The sequence below is a fragment of the Scyliorhinus canicula genome, chromosome 11 (assembly GCF_902713615.1).
Source record: "Scyliorhinus canicula chromosome 11, sScyCan1.1, whole genome shotgun sequence".
Taxonomy (NCBI): domain Eukaryota; kingdom Metazoa; phylum Chordata; class Chondrichthyes; order Carcharhiniformes; family Scyliorhinidae; genus Scyliorhinus; species Scyliorhinus canicula.
Genome location: NC_052156.1, coordinates 136,973,374 through 136,986,366, shown reverse-complemented (window position 1 = coordinate 136,986,366; position 12,993 = coordinate 136,973,374). Strand labels below are relative to the sequence as shown.

The 12,993-nt window shown below is 47.3% G+C and overlaps 1 protein-coding gene and 1 long non-coding RNA gene across 2 annotated transcripts in view; one reads left to right on the top strand and one right to left on the bottom strand.

Moving 5' to 3' along the window:
* Window positions 1-12,005, bottom strand: part of LOC119973411 — a 97,433-nt gene extending 85,428 nt beyond the window's left edge. The window contains exons 1-2 of the long non-coding RNA XR_005462306.1: window positions 11,881-12,005; window positions 11,415-11,613 (exon numbers count right to left, since the gene is read on the bottom strand). This is a non-coding gene — a long non-coding RNA (uncharacterized LOC119973411). The remainder of the gene's footprint in view (window positions 1-11,414; window positions 11,614-11,880) is intronic.
* LOC119973410 (mitogen-activated protein kinase 12-like) overlaps window positions 1-12,993 on the top strand; it is a 75,694-nt gene that overhangs the window by 18,519 nt on the left and 44,182 nt on the right. The window lies entirely within an intron of this gene.

Genomic DNA, 12,993 nt, shown 5'->3' with positions numbered 1-12,993 from the left:
TCGACGCAGGCTTGGTTGTGTGACAGTTCCCAGATGGGCAGCCAGGGTAGGCTGCCACATCACCAGAGGCTGTCTGAGCATTTACAGGACACAGTCAGCAGCCAGGAGCCTATAAGTACCACCAAAGGAGTACACTTAAATGCACATACTGCAGCAATGGCAGTCTGAACTGGGACACCTCGAGTCCACAGATGTGGCACCAAGTCGCTCACAGTTACTGCCCCCAGCCCAGGCAGCCACCCCAGCAAGCCCAATGGTTTTTGAGAGGCTTTTTTGGCCTCCTGCTCCCCCTCAACAGCCTTGTCGCCCAGGCCCCGATGTAAATACTTGCACCAATTAACACCCACGTGACGTCTGCCTAAGAGGGACGGAGCATCGTGGAGCATAAACAGTTTTGCATGGGCCCACCTGAATGGGGCGCAAACGTCGATGACCCCGCCAGCGAGGGACCAGAGAACAGTGACGGAACCAGCGCCAGGCACAAATCCATGATTACTTCATTGCATGCTGTTCTCCACCCAATCACAATTCCCGCTGCCTGCAGGAGAATTCAGGCCCAGGTCCTGTGAGCACAAGCCTTTCACTTGGGGGTGATTTAAACTGCATCGGCACCTGTTCCACACCTCTTTCTCCCCCCCCCCCCCCCCCCCCATCCCCCTTGCCAGTAAAATTCTGCCACCGCTGCCGAAGCCAATATGTAAAGAAAGATCACTCGAGCAATATTCAAGCTGCCACCCTTGAAAATAATAATAATAATAATTAATATCGCTTCTTGTCACAAGTAGGCTTCAATGAAGTTACTGTGAAAAGCCCCTAGTCGCCACATTCCGACGCTGTTCAGGGAGGCTGGTACTGGAATTGAACCCGCACTGCTGGCATCGTTCTGTATTATAAGCCAGCGATTTAACCCACTGTGCTAAACCAGCCCCAACTATTCCTCTGCATGGCCTTTCCCTCTCAAAGTGGAAAATTTAGATGTTTGTTTCAATCTCTTGACACCTTGAAGTAATTCATTTGCTTGGATACATTTGATCTGCAAAATCACATCCCCTTTTTGTAAGCGGAAAAAAGGGAACTGCGATTTCTGATTAAATGTTTTTGTCTTCACACTGCGACTGAGTAATATTCTTTTTCACATAGCAAGCAGACACGTACCATTATTACAGACCTGCCTGGTTTCATATCAGGTGGCAAGTGGACAGTGTTGTCATGTCAACAGACATTATTTCTGTTGCTTAAAAACAATTAAATTAACAGTAACTAAAATAATCTTCACTTCTTCTGATTAACCTGCGCCAACAGGATTTCGCACTCCCTGGTGCGAAAGATATTTGCTACAAAGCAGACAATCATTTGGGAAAAAAACTAATCTGTCTTTAAGGAAAAGACACAGCTGAGGCCTACCCAAGGTCAAAACTTCCACTCCAGAATCACAGATGGTGAGAGCTAGTCCCTGATCCAGCCACTGATTCCTCTCCAGCCATACTAGCATGCTCCAGAATAGCTTCCAGTATCAATCCCTATTAAATACATAACATCACAAACAAAAACCATACTAACTATGAAAACAGAAATAATTAATTTGTCTATATAAAATTTTGTTCAAAAAATTGTCTTTTTGTAAAACTAATTTTATTCCCGGCCCTGGGTCACAGTCCGTGTGGAGTTTGCACATTCTCCCCGTGGGTTTTGACTCCCATAACCCAAAGAAGTGCAGGTTAGGTGGGCTGGCCAAGTTAAATTGCCCCTTAATTGGGAAAAAAAAATTGGGTACTCAAAATTTATTTTTTTAAAAGTCAGAGCCCCGAGCTCTGCCCTTCGGGCCTGACCCGTCCCTTTGTTGCCATCGAATCCCTCCCCCCTCCCAGAATCCCCCCCTCCACTTCCTCTTGGAAACACCTCTTCCAGAATCGATCCCTTCCCCCCCACCTTTCACACAGCTCAGGCCCATGGAAACCTGTTCGACCAGATTCCAACCGCCTCAGCCCCCTCCCCCACCACACTGCCTTTCACTAGCCAACTCTCGCTTGCTAGGGCGGATGCGCCTACCCAGGCCCCCTCCTCCTCCCCCATGATCAAGTCCCTGAAAACAATGACAAACAAACAAAACCAGTGCAAAAAAGCACGCCCCAGAAAACCTGCATAATCCGAGAAGGTCAATATTCTCCTACCCATTGAAAACCAGTGCACAAGGAGGCCATTCGGCCCATTGAATCTACACCGGCCTTTGGAAAGAACACCCCACGTAAGACCATGCCTCCACCCTATCCCCATAACCCAGCAACCCCACCTAACCTTTTAGGACACTTTTATGCAATTTAACATGGCCAATCCACCTAACCTGCACATCTTTGGACGGTGGGAGGAAACCAGAACACCTGGAGGAAATCCATGCAGACACGGGGAGAACATGCAGACTCCGCGCAGACAGTGACCCAAGCCGGGAATCGAACCTGGGACCCTGAAGCGATGCAGCAACAGTGCTAACCACTGTGCTACCACGCCACCCCCACCTTCCTTCAATCCAGAACCAAACCCATTCCCGTCTCTCATTTTAAACCCAGTCCTTCAGCCTTCACAAATGCATCCACCGCCTCCACTGTTTCAAAGTAGAATTCCCTTGAATTATAGGTAAACCACACTGAACCTCACAACATTACTGTAGAGTGCCGCCTTTACCCTACCAAAGGCTGCCCACCTTCTTGCCAGCTCCATAGTCAAGTCCTGGTATATACGAATACCAGCTCCTTCCCACTGCACCTCAGTTTCACCCAACTCAGGACCTTCTCCTTGATATGGAATTTGTGAAACAGATTGTGGCCGCACTTGGCGGCTCGATTGTCGTCGGCTTTGACTTGAGCGACCAATGAGCCCTGTCCAGTTCATACCGGGAGGGATCTTCCCCCTCCCCCCAACAACTCCACCAGCATCTTCGCAACGTCGGCCTCGGGCCCTCCACCCCCTCAGGCAAGCCCACAATTCTCAAATTCTGCTGCCTCTGCCTGTTCTCCAGGTCCTCCATCTTGGCTCTGAGTCCTTTGTTGGCCTCTACCACCCTCCGCAGCTCCTCACCCATTGAGGTGAATAGGTCACTGTGCCGCGAAAAAGCTTCCTCCACCCCCTTCAACTTCTCTCTTTGCTCTCGTACCTCAGACAATGTGTTCACCTCCACCACCAGCTCCTTCATGGCAGCCACCTTCTCACGCATCGCCTCCATGTGTTAGGCGACCTGCCGCTCATACTCCCCAGCCATCACCTCAGTCAAAGTTTCTACTGTGAAGGGCGAGGCCCCACCCAGCGACCCAGTCTCGGCCATCTTTCCTGAAGCCGGGCTGACCTGTTCACTCGACGGCAAACTTTCACTCACCCACTTCCCAGAGAATTTTTTCTGGTTCTTCGACATTCCCCTCCTTCCTTATGTCTTCCTGCACCAGTTCATCAAAAAAACTGCTCCTGGAACCGGGCATTAAATTCTAAAAATCAGAGCCTCGAGCAGGAGCCACGTAACACGTGACTTCCACCTACACGCCGCCAGCGGAAGTCCAAAAATTGTCTTTTTAAAAGTTTTAACAGAAGTAGAATATCAAATAGCATGGAAAATATTTGCAATTCAAATTAGTGACTTGCCTGTGAATTCTAAAACTTACGCTGCGAAAATACTTTATTTTTCACTTCCAGGGTTAAGGTTAGTGTTAGTGTTAGGGTTAAGGGCTGGTTTAACACAGGGCTAAAGCAGACCAAGGCAGGCCAGCAGCACGGTTCAATTCCCGGACCAGTCTCCCTGAACAGGTGCCGGAATGTGGTGACTCAGGCCTTTTCACAGTAACTTCATTTGAAGCCTACTTGTGACAATAAGCGATTTTCATTTCATTTCCATGTACAGTTAGCTTTAAATATTAACACGTAACAAGACTCAACAATCATTTTGAAATTACTACATATGTGCTGTATTGTTCTTTGTACTTTCGATTTTTAAAAAAGTATCTTTGTTGAAGTTTTCATTTAAACAAATAACACAACAAAACCACACAAATGCTGCAGCTTAACACAAAAACGTCTCAACATATATAGATACAGGAGAACAGCACTATAATTGGCTCAGTACAATCATTAGACTCAATTTGGTGCCTCTGTACGTACCACCAGAGAACAAGAGAGATGATTAGGGGCTGCTTTAGCACAGTGGGCTAAACAGCTGGCTTGTAATGCAGAACACTGCCAGCAGCGCAGGTTCAATTCCCGTACCGGCCTCCCCGAACAGGCGCTGGAATGTGGCGACTAGGGGCTTTTCACAGTAACTTCATTGAAGCCTACTTGTGACAATAAGCGATTATTATTATTAAGCCATGAAAACATGGTAAAATTATGCACACCTTCCCATGTGATGATTGCTCGCAATGACCGGGGCAGCACAGTAGCATAGTGGTTAGCACAGTTGCTTCACAGCTCCAGGGTCCCAGGTTCGATCCCTCGCTTAGATAGAGAAATACAGCACAGAACAGGCCCTTCGGCCCACGATGTTGCGCCGAACTTTTGTCCTAGGTTAATCATAGAATTTTGGACAATTTGTCATGGCCAATCCACCCAACCTGCACATCTTTGGACTGTGGGAGGAAACCGGAGTACCCGGAGGAAACCCACGCAGTCACGGGGAGGATGTGCAGACTCCACACAGACAGTGACCCAAGTCGAAATCGAACTTGGGACCCTGGAGCTGTGAAGCAATTGTGCTATCCACAATACTACCGTGCTGCCCTTAAGAAGTTAACCTACACTCCCTTATTCTACCCTAATCCAAGTACCTATCCAATAGCCGTTTGAAGGTCCATAAGTTTTCCGACTCAACTACTACCACAGGCAGTGCATTCCATGCCCCCACTACTCTCTGGGTAAAGAACCTACCTCTGACATCCCCTCTATATCTTCCACCATTTATCTTAAATTTATGTCCCCTTGTAATGGTGTGTTCCACCCGGGGAAAAAGTCTCTGACTATCTACTCTATCTATTCCCCTGATCATCTTATAAACCTCTATCAAGTCGCCCCTCATCCTTCTCCGTTCCAATGAGAAAAGGCCCAGCACCCTCAATCTTTCCTCGTATGACCTACTCTCCATTCCAGGCAACATCCTGGTAAATCTCCTCTGCACCTTTTCCAAAGCTTCCACATCCTTCCTAAAATGAGGTGACCAGAACTGCACACAGTACTCCAAATGTGGCCTGACCAAGGTTTTGTACAGCTGCATCATCACCTCACGGCTCTTAAATTCAATCCCTCTGCTAATGAACGCTAGCACACCATAGGCCTTCTTCACAGCTCTATCCACTTGAGTGGCAACTTTCAAAGAACAATGAACATAGACCCCAAGATCTCTCTGCTCCTCCACATTGCCAAGAACCCTACCATTAACCCTGTATTCCGCATTCAGATTTGTCCTTCCAAAATGGACAACCTCACACTTGTCAGGGTTAAACTCCATCTGCCACTTCTCAGCCCAGCTCTGCATTCTATCTATGTCTCTTTGAAGCCGACAACAGCCCTCCTCACTATCCACAACTCCACCAATCTTCGTATCATCTGCAAATTTACTGACCCACCCTTCAACTCCCTCATCCAAGTCGTTAATGAAAATCACAAACAGCAGAGGACCCAGAACTGATCCCTGCGGTACGCCACTGATAACTGGGCTCCAGGCTGAATATTTGCCATCCACCACAACTCTCTGTCTTCTATCGGTTAGCCAGTTTGTTATCCAACTGGCCAAATTTCCCACTATCCCATGCCTCCTTACTTTCTGCATAAGCCTACCATGGGGAACCTTATCAAATGCCTTACTAAAATCCATGTACACTACATCCACTGCTTTACCTTCATCCACATGCTTGGTCACCTCCTCAAAGAATTCAATAAGACTTGTAAGGCAAGACCTACCCCTCACAAATCCGTGCTGACTATCCCTAATCAAGCAATGCCTTTCCAGATGCTCAGAAATCCTATCCCTCAGTACCCTTTCCATTACTTTGCCTACCACCGAAGTAAGACTAACTGGCCTGTAATTCCCAGGGTTATCCCTATTCCCTTTTTTGAACAGGGGCACGACATTCGCCACTCTCCAATCCTCTGGTACCACCCCTGTTGACAGCGAGGACGAAAAGATCATTGCCAACGGCTCTGCAATTTCATTTCTTGCTTCCCATAGAATCCTTGGATATATCCCGTCAGGCCCGGGGGACTTGTCTATCCTCAAGTTTTTCAAAACGCGCAACACATCTTCCTTCCTGACAAGTATCTCCTCAAGCTTATCAGTCTGCTTCACGCTGTCCTCTCCAACAATATGGCCCCTCTCATTTGTAAATACTGAAGAAAAATACTTGTTCAAGACCTCTCCTATCTCTTCAGACTCAATACACAATCTCCCGCTACTGTCCTTAATCGGACCTACTCTCACTCTAGTCATTCTCATATTTCTCACGTATGTGTAAAAGGCCTTGGGGTTTTCCTTGGTCCTACCCGCCAAAGATTTTTCATGCCCTCTCTTAGCTCTCCTAATCCCTTTCTTCAGTTCCCTCCTGGCTATCTTGTATCCCTCCAGCGCCCTGTCTGAACCTTGTTTCTTCAGCCTTACATAAGTCTCCTTCTTCCTCTTAACAAGACATTCAACCTCTCTTGTCAACCATGGTTCCCTCACTCGACCATCTCTTCCCTGCCTGACAGGGACATACATATCAAAGACACGCAGTACCTGATCCTTGAACAAGTTCCACATTTCACTTGTGTCCTTCCCTGACAGCCTATGTTCCCAACTTCTGCACTTCAATTCTTGTCTGACAGCATTGTATTTACCCTTCCCCCAATTATAAACCTTGCCCTGTTGCTCGCACCTATCCCTCTCCATTACTAAAGTGAAAGTCACAGAATTGTGGTCACTACCTCCAAAATGCTCCCCCACTAACAAATCTATCACCTGCCCTGGTTCATTACCAAGTACTAAATCCAATATGGCCTCCCCTCTGGTCGGACAATCTACATACTGTGTTAGAAAAGCTTCCTGGACACACTGCACAAACACTACCCCATCCAAACTATTTGATCTAAAGAGTTTCCACTCAATGTTTGGGAAGTTGAAGTCGCCCATGACTACTACCCTGTGACTTCTGCACCTTTCCAGAATCTGTTTCCCAATCTGTTCCTCCACATCTCTGCTGCTATTGGGGGGCCTATAGAACACTCCCAACAAGGTGACTGCTCCTTTCCTATTTCTAACTTCAACCCATATTACCTCAGTAGGCAGATCCCCCTCGAACTGCCTTTCTGCAGCTGTTATACTATCTCTAATTAACAATGCCACCCCCCCACCTCTTTTACCATCCTCCCTAATCTTGTTGAAACATCTATAACCAGGGACCTCCAACAACCATTTCTGCCCCTCTTCTATCCAAGTTTCCGTGATGGCCACCACATCGTAGTCCCAAGTACCGATCCATGCATTAAGTTCACCCACCTTATTCCTGATGCTTCTTGCATTAAAGTATACACACTTCAACCCATCTCCTTGCCTGCAAGTACTCTCCTTTGTCATTGTTACCTTCCCCACTGCATCACTACGTGCTTTGGCGTCCTGACTATCGTCTACCTTAGTTGCTGGACTACAGATCCGGTTCCCATTCCCCTGCCAAATTAGTTTAAACCCTCCCAAAGAGTACTAGAAAACCTCCCCCCCAGGATATTGGTGCCCCTCTGGTTCAGATGCAACCCGTCCTGCTTGTACAGGTCCCACCTTCCCCAGAATGCGCTCCAATTATCCAAATACCTGAAGCCCTCCCTCCTACACCATTCCTGCAGCCACGTGTTCAACTGCGCTCTCTCCCTATTCCTAGCCTCGCTATCACGTGGCACCGGCAACAAACCAGAGATGACAACTCTGTCTGTCCTGGCCCTTAACTTCCAGCCTAACTCCCTAAACTTGTTTATTACCTCCACACCCTTTTTCCTACCTACATCGTTGGTACCAATGTGCACCACGACTTCTGGCTGCTCACCCTCCCCCTTCAGGATCCTGAAGACACGATCAGAGACATCCCTGGCCCTGGCACCCGGGAGGCAACATACCTTTCGGGAGTCTCGCTCGCGACCACAGAATCTCCTATCTATTCCCCTAACCATTGAATCTCCTATTACTATTGCTTTTCTATGCTCCCCCCTTCCCTTCTGAGCCCCAGAGCCAGACTCAGTGCCAGAGACCTGGCCGCTGGGGCCTTCCCCCGGTAGGTCATCCCCCCCAACAGCATCCAAAACGGTATACTTGTTTTGAAGGGGAATGGCCACGAGGGATCCCTGCACTGTCTGCCTGTTAGTTTTCTTTCCCCTGACTGTAACCCAGCTACTCTTGTCCAGTACCTTTGGTGTGGCTACCTCCCTGTAACTCTTCTCTATGACCCCCTCTGCCTCCCGGATGATCCGAAGTTCATCCAGCTCCAGCTCCAGTACCTTAACACGGTCTCTGAGGAGCTGGAGTTGGGTGCACTTCCCGCAGGTATAGTCAGCGGGGACACCAGTGGTATCCCTCACCACCCACATCCTACAGGAGGAGCATGCAACTGCCCTAGCCTCCATCCCCTCTTACTTTACAGAATTAGCTGCCCTGTGGACCAACTGGACCTCCGCCCTCCGACTCTGCTCCCAGTCAGCTGTACTCTAAACTCCTGGTTCCCTTCACGCTCTTTGATAAATATAGGAAATGAAATGTAAGGAGCACCTTACTCCCTCCTCACCTAACTCCCTCAGTCACCAAACTCTCACTGTAGCACTCAAATGCCACAAGCTCACCACTCCCTCAGTCACCAAATGGGTCATTGTCTGTGCAGAGTCTGCACGTTCTCCCTGTTTCTGCTTGGGTTTCCTCCTACAATCCAAAGATGTGCGGATTAGATGGATTGGCTGTGCTAAATTACCCTTAGTGTCCAATGAGGTTTCATAGATTATCATAGAATTGACAGTGCCCATCGAGTCTGCACCGGCTCTTGGAAAGAGCACCCTACCCAAGGTCAACACCTCCACCCTATCCCCATAACCCAGTAACCCTACCCAAACACTAAGGGCAATTTTGGACACTAAGGGCAATTTAGCATGGCGAATTCATCTAACCTGCACATCTTTGGATTGTGGGAGGAAACCGGAGCACCCGGAGAAAACCCACGCACACACGGGGAGGATGTGCAGACTCAGCACAGACAGTGACCCAAGCCGGAATCGAACCTGGGACCCTGGAGCTATGAAGCAATTATGCTATCCACAATGCTACCATGCTGCCCTACTTGTGACAATAAGCGATTATTATTATTATTAAGCCATGAAAACATGATAAAATGATACACACCTTCCCACGTGATGATTGCTCGCAGGTTAAGTGGGGGTTACGGGCATAGGGTAGAGACATGGGCTTGAGTAGGGTGCTCTTTGCAAGGGCCAGTGCAGACTCAATGGACCGAATGGCCGCCTCCTGCACTGTAAATTCTATGATTCTATGACCAGAAGAGTTAATGATACATTTTTCGAGCCATGTTCAGGCGTGCACCAGAACATACTTCCCTCAACTCCAGTAACACCAATGACATACTGTACCTTCCTCCCTCCCGATGTCAGACTTGTATGTACCCCTGCATGGCCCAGTCACAGATTCTTAAAGCCCACAAAAACAAAAGTAGAAAAATACAAAGATACCGTGTGAGAACTCCAGTCCTAGAAGGATGTTTTACATATACCGCATGCGCCACATAATCTCAACCTCAGGCACAGTACAGAATGATCATTCTTCCACATATTTATACAGGAAGAACCAGCAGCTATAAATTTGGATTGTGGTCAGTGTGGTCAGTGCTTCCCAATACATTAAAAAACACAGGATAAAAAAGGGACAGCAAAGATTCTCAGGATAAAAGAGGACCAAGATACAACCATAAATCTGTATTTCTCTGGCACAGACCCACCCCAAGGATGAAGACGAGAAAATGCTGCTTGTTCCTATAAGTGAACATCTCAATCATAAGGCGGGGCAGACAGGGTATCATCCACAGTACAGAACCCGGTTCAACCCCATGCCCTCAAGCACTTAGAAATCAATAAACCAAGGCTATTCAAGCACATCCAAAAACTCAGCCTCCCAGGAGGTCCCTAATAAGTGCCTTCGAGAAGGGACATCCCAAGATATCAATCACAACATCGGACTTGGCCTCGTCCACCATACTCTGCGACAAAGGAGTCAATACCCCCAACAACCCCAGCACACTCCAGGACCCACCACCCAGCTGGCCCTGCACCTCATTGACCACACCCAGGGCACCTTCCCGCTGACCACAACTGGACTTCTAACAACATGTTGCTTATCCAGATGAAGAGAAGTAACCCCACCCCCACCCCATGGAAGGAGCGCCCAAGTAAAGCCAAGAACATTAGACAGTCTAGCACTGTATGCCTTTGCAAGAAGGATAGTACGGGACAGGGCAACTCTGCCTCAACTGAGATAAATACATTGCTTCCACATGGAAGACCGAATGAGGGGGGCATTCAAGAAACCAATATATAAGACCACCCGGTCTCCCATCAAGCCTACCCCAAAACTGAAGAAGGGCTCCGACAATGCAGTGACATAGCCTATAGAATCTCACTTCAACAAATCGAACAGGCATAAATTGACCACACCACCACGCCGTTGTCCCGATACCCCAGCAGCCAGAAACCCAGGCCCCAGCCGGGGGGGACAATGACTCGACATGGCCAGCCACCTCCAACCCCTCACGATGAGCATCACTGACATGAAAGTATATGACAATGGTCGGGGCCTCCACCCGACCTCAGGCCTTGAAGACCAGATGTAATGTGCTCTGTCAAACCTTCTATCAATGATACTTCACAGTTCCACAATTTGGGCACTAAAAACCTGCACCACTGAGCCAAGGTCATCATCCAGAACATCATTTGCAATGGCGGTCATCATCCCGATGCACACAGCCAGACCGAGGTGTGGACCCACTCACCAGCAAAACGCTACTGCAATGGGCCACATCCCATCCATCCCCATCACTTCGATCAAATGAGGGTTCTCTCTGACTCAATTTGGCTCTTCACCATCACACTCTGACCAGGATCATCCAGGGACATAGTACAAGACATATATCCCAACAAAAACATAATTATGGAATGTGCATTTGGATCAAATAAAGGAATAAAAGGCGAGTGGAGCCAGAAGGCGAGAAAAGGCATTCTCTCCCATGCTTACATCACATAACCCACCATTAATTAAACACACATATATATTACACCAAGGATGCATATCACATCTTGCCAGGCTCAAATCTGACCAAAACATATGTTGTACTGGTCCATAAAGGCTTCAGAAGTGTTTGGGAAATACCAACCTGACTACTTCCACCATACACCACAATCCTTAGATAACATGGTATATCTGCGACACAGGGTTTCTTCCTGATTTTGCTTCATATCTTGACGTCTATTTTTGACGTTCCAGCTTTGTAGTAATCTCTTTCCACTCGCCGCTCCCAGGACCAGCTGCACCCGGCCCACTGTCCTTTCTCAGCTCGAGATCCTGACTCTTTCCTAAGAAAGGAGAGAAAAGGAATACCAAAGTAACCTAAGAAGCAGGGTTAATGAAAAGGAAAAGAAAACAGAAAAAGCAAAGAAAAATAGAAGCAAATCAAGGAGATTTATGAAAAGCAGATGAAAAACTGAGAAGGATTCACAATATTTCTATTAAGTCAGGATGTAACGCAGCAAGGCACCCGGGTACTGATTTGTGACGTTTTTAAATTTTAAAGTCATTTGGAAACAAAAAACCTGTTTCATGGATCGACGAATCCATGTTACCTCATTTGTGCTGTTGCTTATTGTCAAAATTGCCCCAGTCATGTCTTAATCTTAACCATGTCAATCCATGCCATGGAATTCTGGCTAAAAGGTCCACGTTGGTGCTCCAGGTCTTCATCCTACTGTAATAATAACAGGAAAACTAAACAAAACAGGCCACTAAGCCTCACCGCAACCCCTCCCCCTCCACCCCACTCACTCCCATGATCTCTCCAACCTCCGCGCCCCTCCATCCACCCACATGGGTCCTTACACCCTCCATGCCCCTCCACTCATCCCCGTAGCCCCTTATTGATAATGAGGCCTGGTGAGAGCCTAGATATGAATTATTTTGCTGAATTATATTAATTATTCTGCTGAAACGGCTATGGATCAAGTGCATAGTGTGGGCTGACAATCCAAATCAGCCTGCACCCTCATCCCACACTGACAAAAATTGGGAGCACCAGAAATAGAGCCAGGGATCCTGGAATCTGCTCTCGACCACCATTGTTAAACATTTGTGGAATCTGGCAGGCAGGGAGGTTACTCTGAGGAAACTCAGCCCAATATCTCTTGATGTAGCTCGGTGTCATTTTTGTTTCATAATGCTCTTGTGAAGTACTTTGGTATGTTTCATTATTTAAGATGCCATATCAATATAAGTTGTTGTACTGGATTGGTCATACATTCCTGCCCCTGAAACTCAGCAAGTTGTCAACCCAAGCTTTAAAGAATTGATAATATTGTAACATCCTAATTTAGGTTCGCTGTTTCACAGTTTCCTCCTGATGTGCTGATCTCCCTGCAGTATATTTTGATTGTTTTTTTTTAGGTTAATTCCCCAGAGATACTAATAAACCACACCAGACAATAAATCCTTCTGTCTGATGCTCTGTATTTGAGAGGTGTCCGAAGGATATTTAATTCTGTAGCACTGGGATACAAATATTTTCAGCTGGGGAGGGGCTGCAGTCTGAATATTCGAGAGGTTTGCATGAATGCATTTCTTATATTGCAAAACAATTCTTTTCATATCGGGCATGGACAAGGCTGAGAAAAAGAGCAGAAAAGGCAAAGTAAATCAGGAAGCAGCAATTAATTGGCACCTAGCGTGAGCTTTTTAAAACCTGA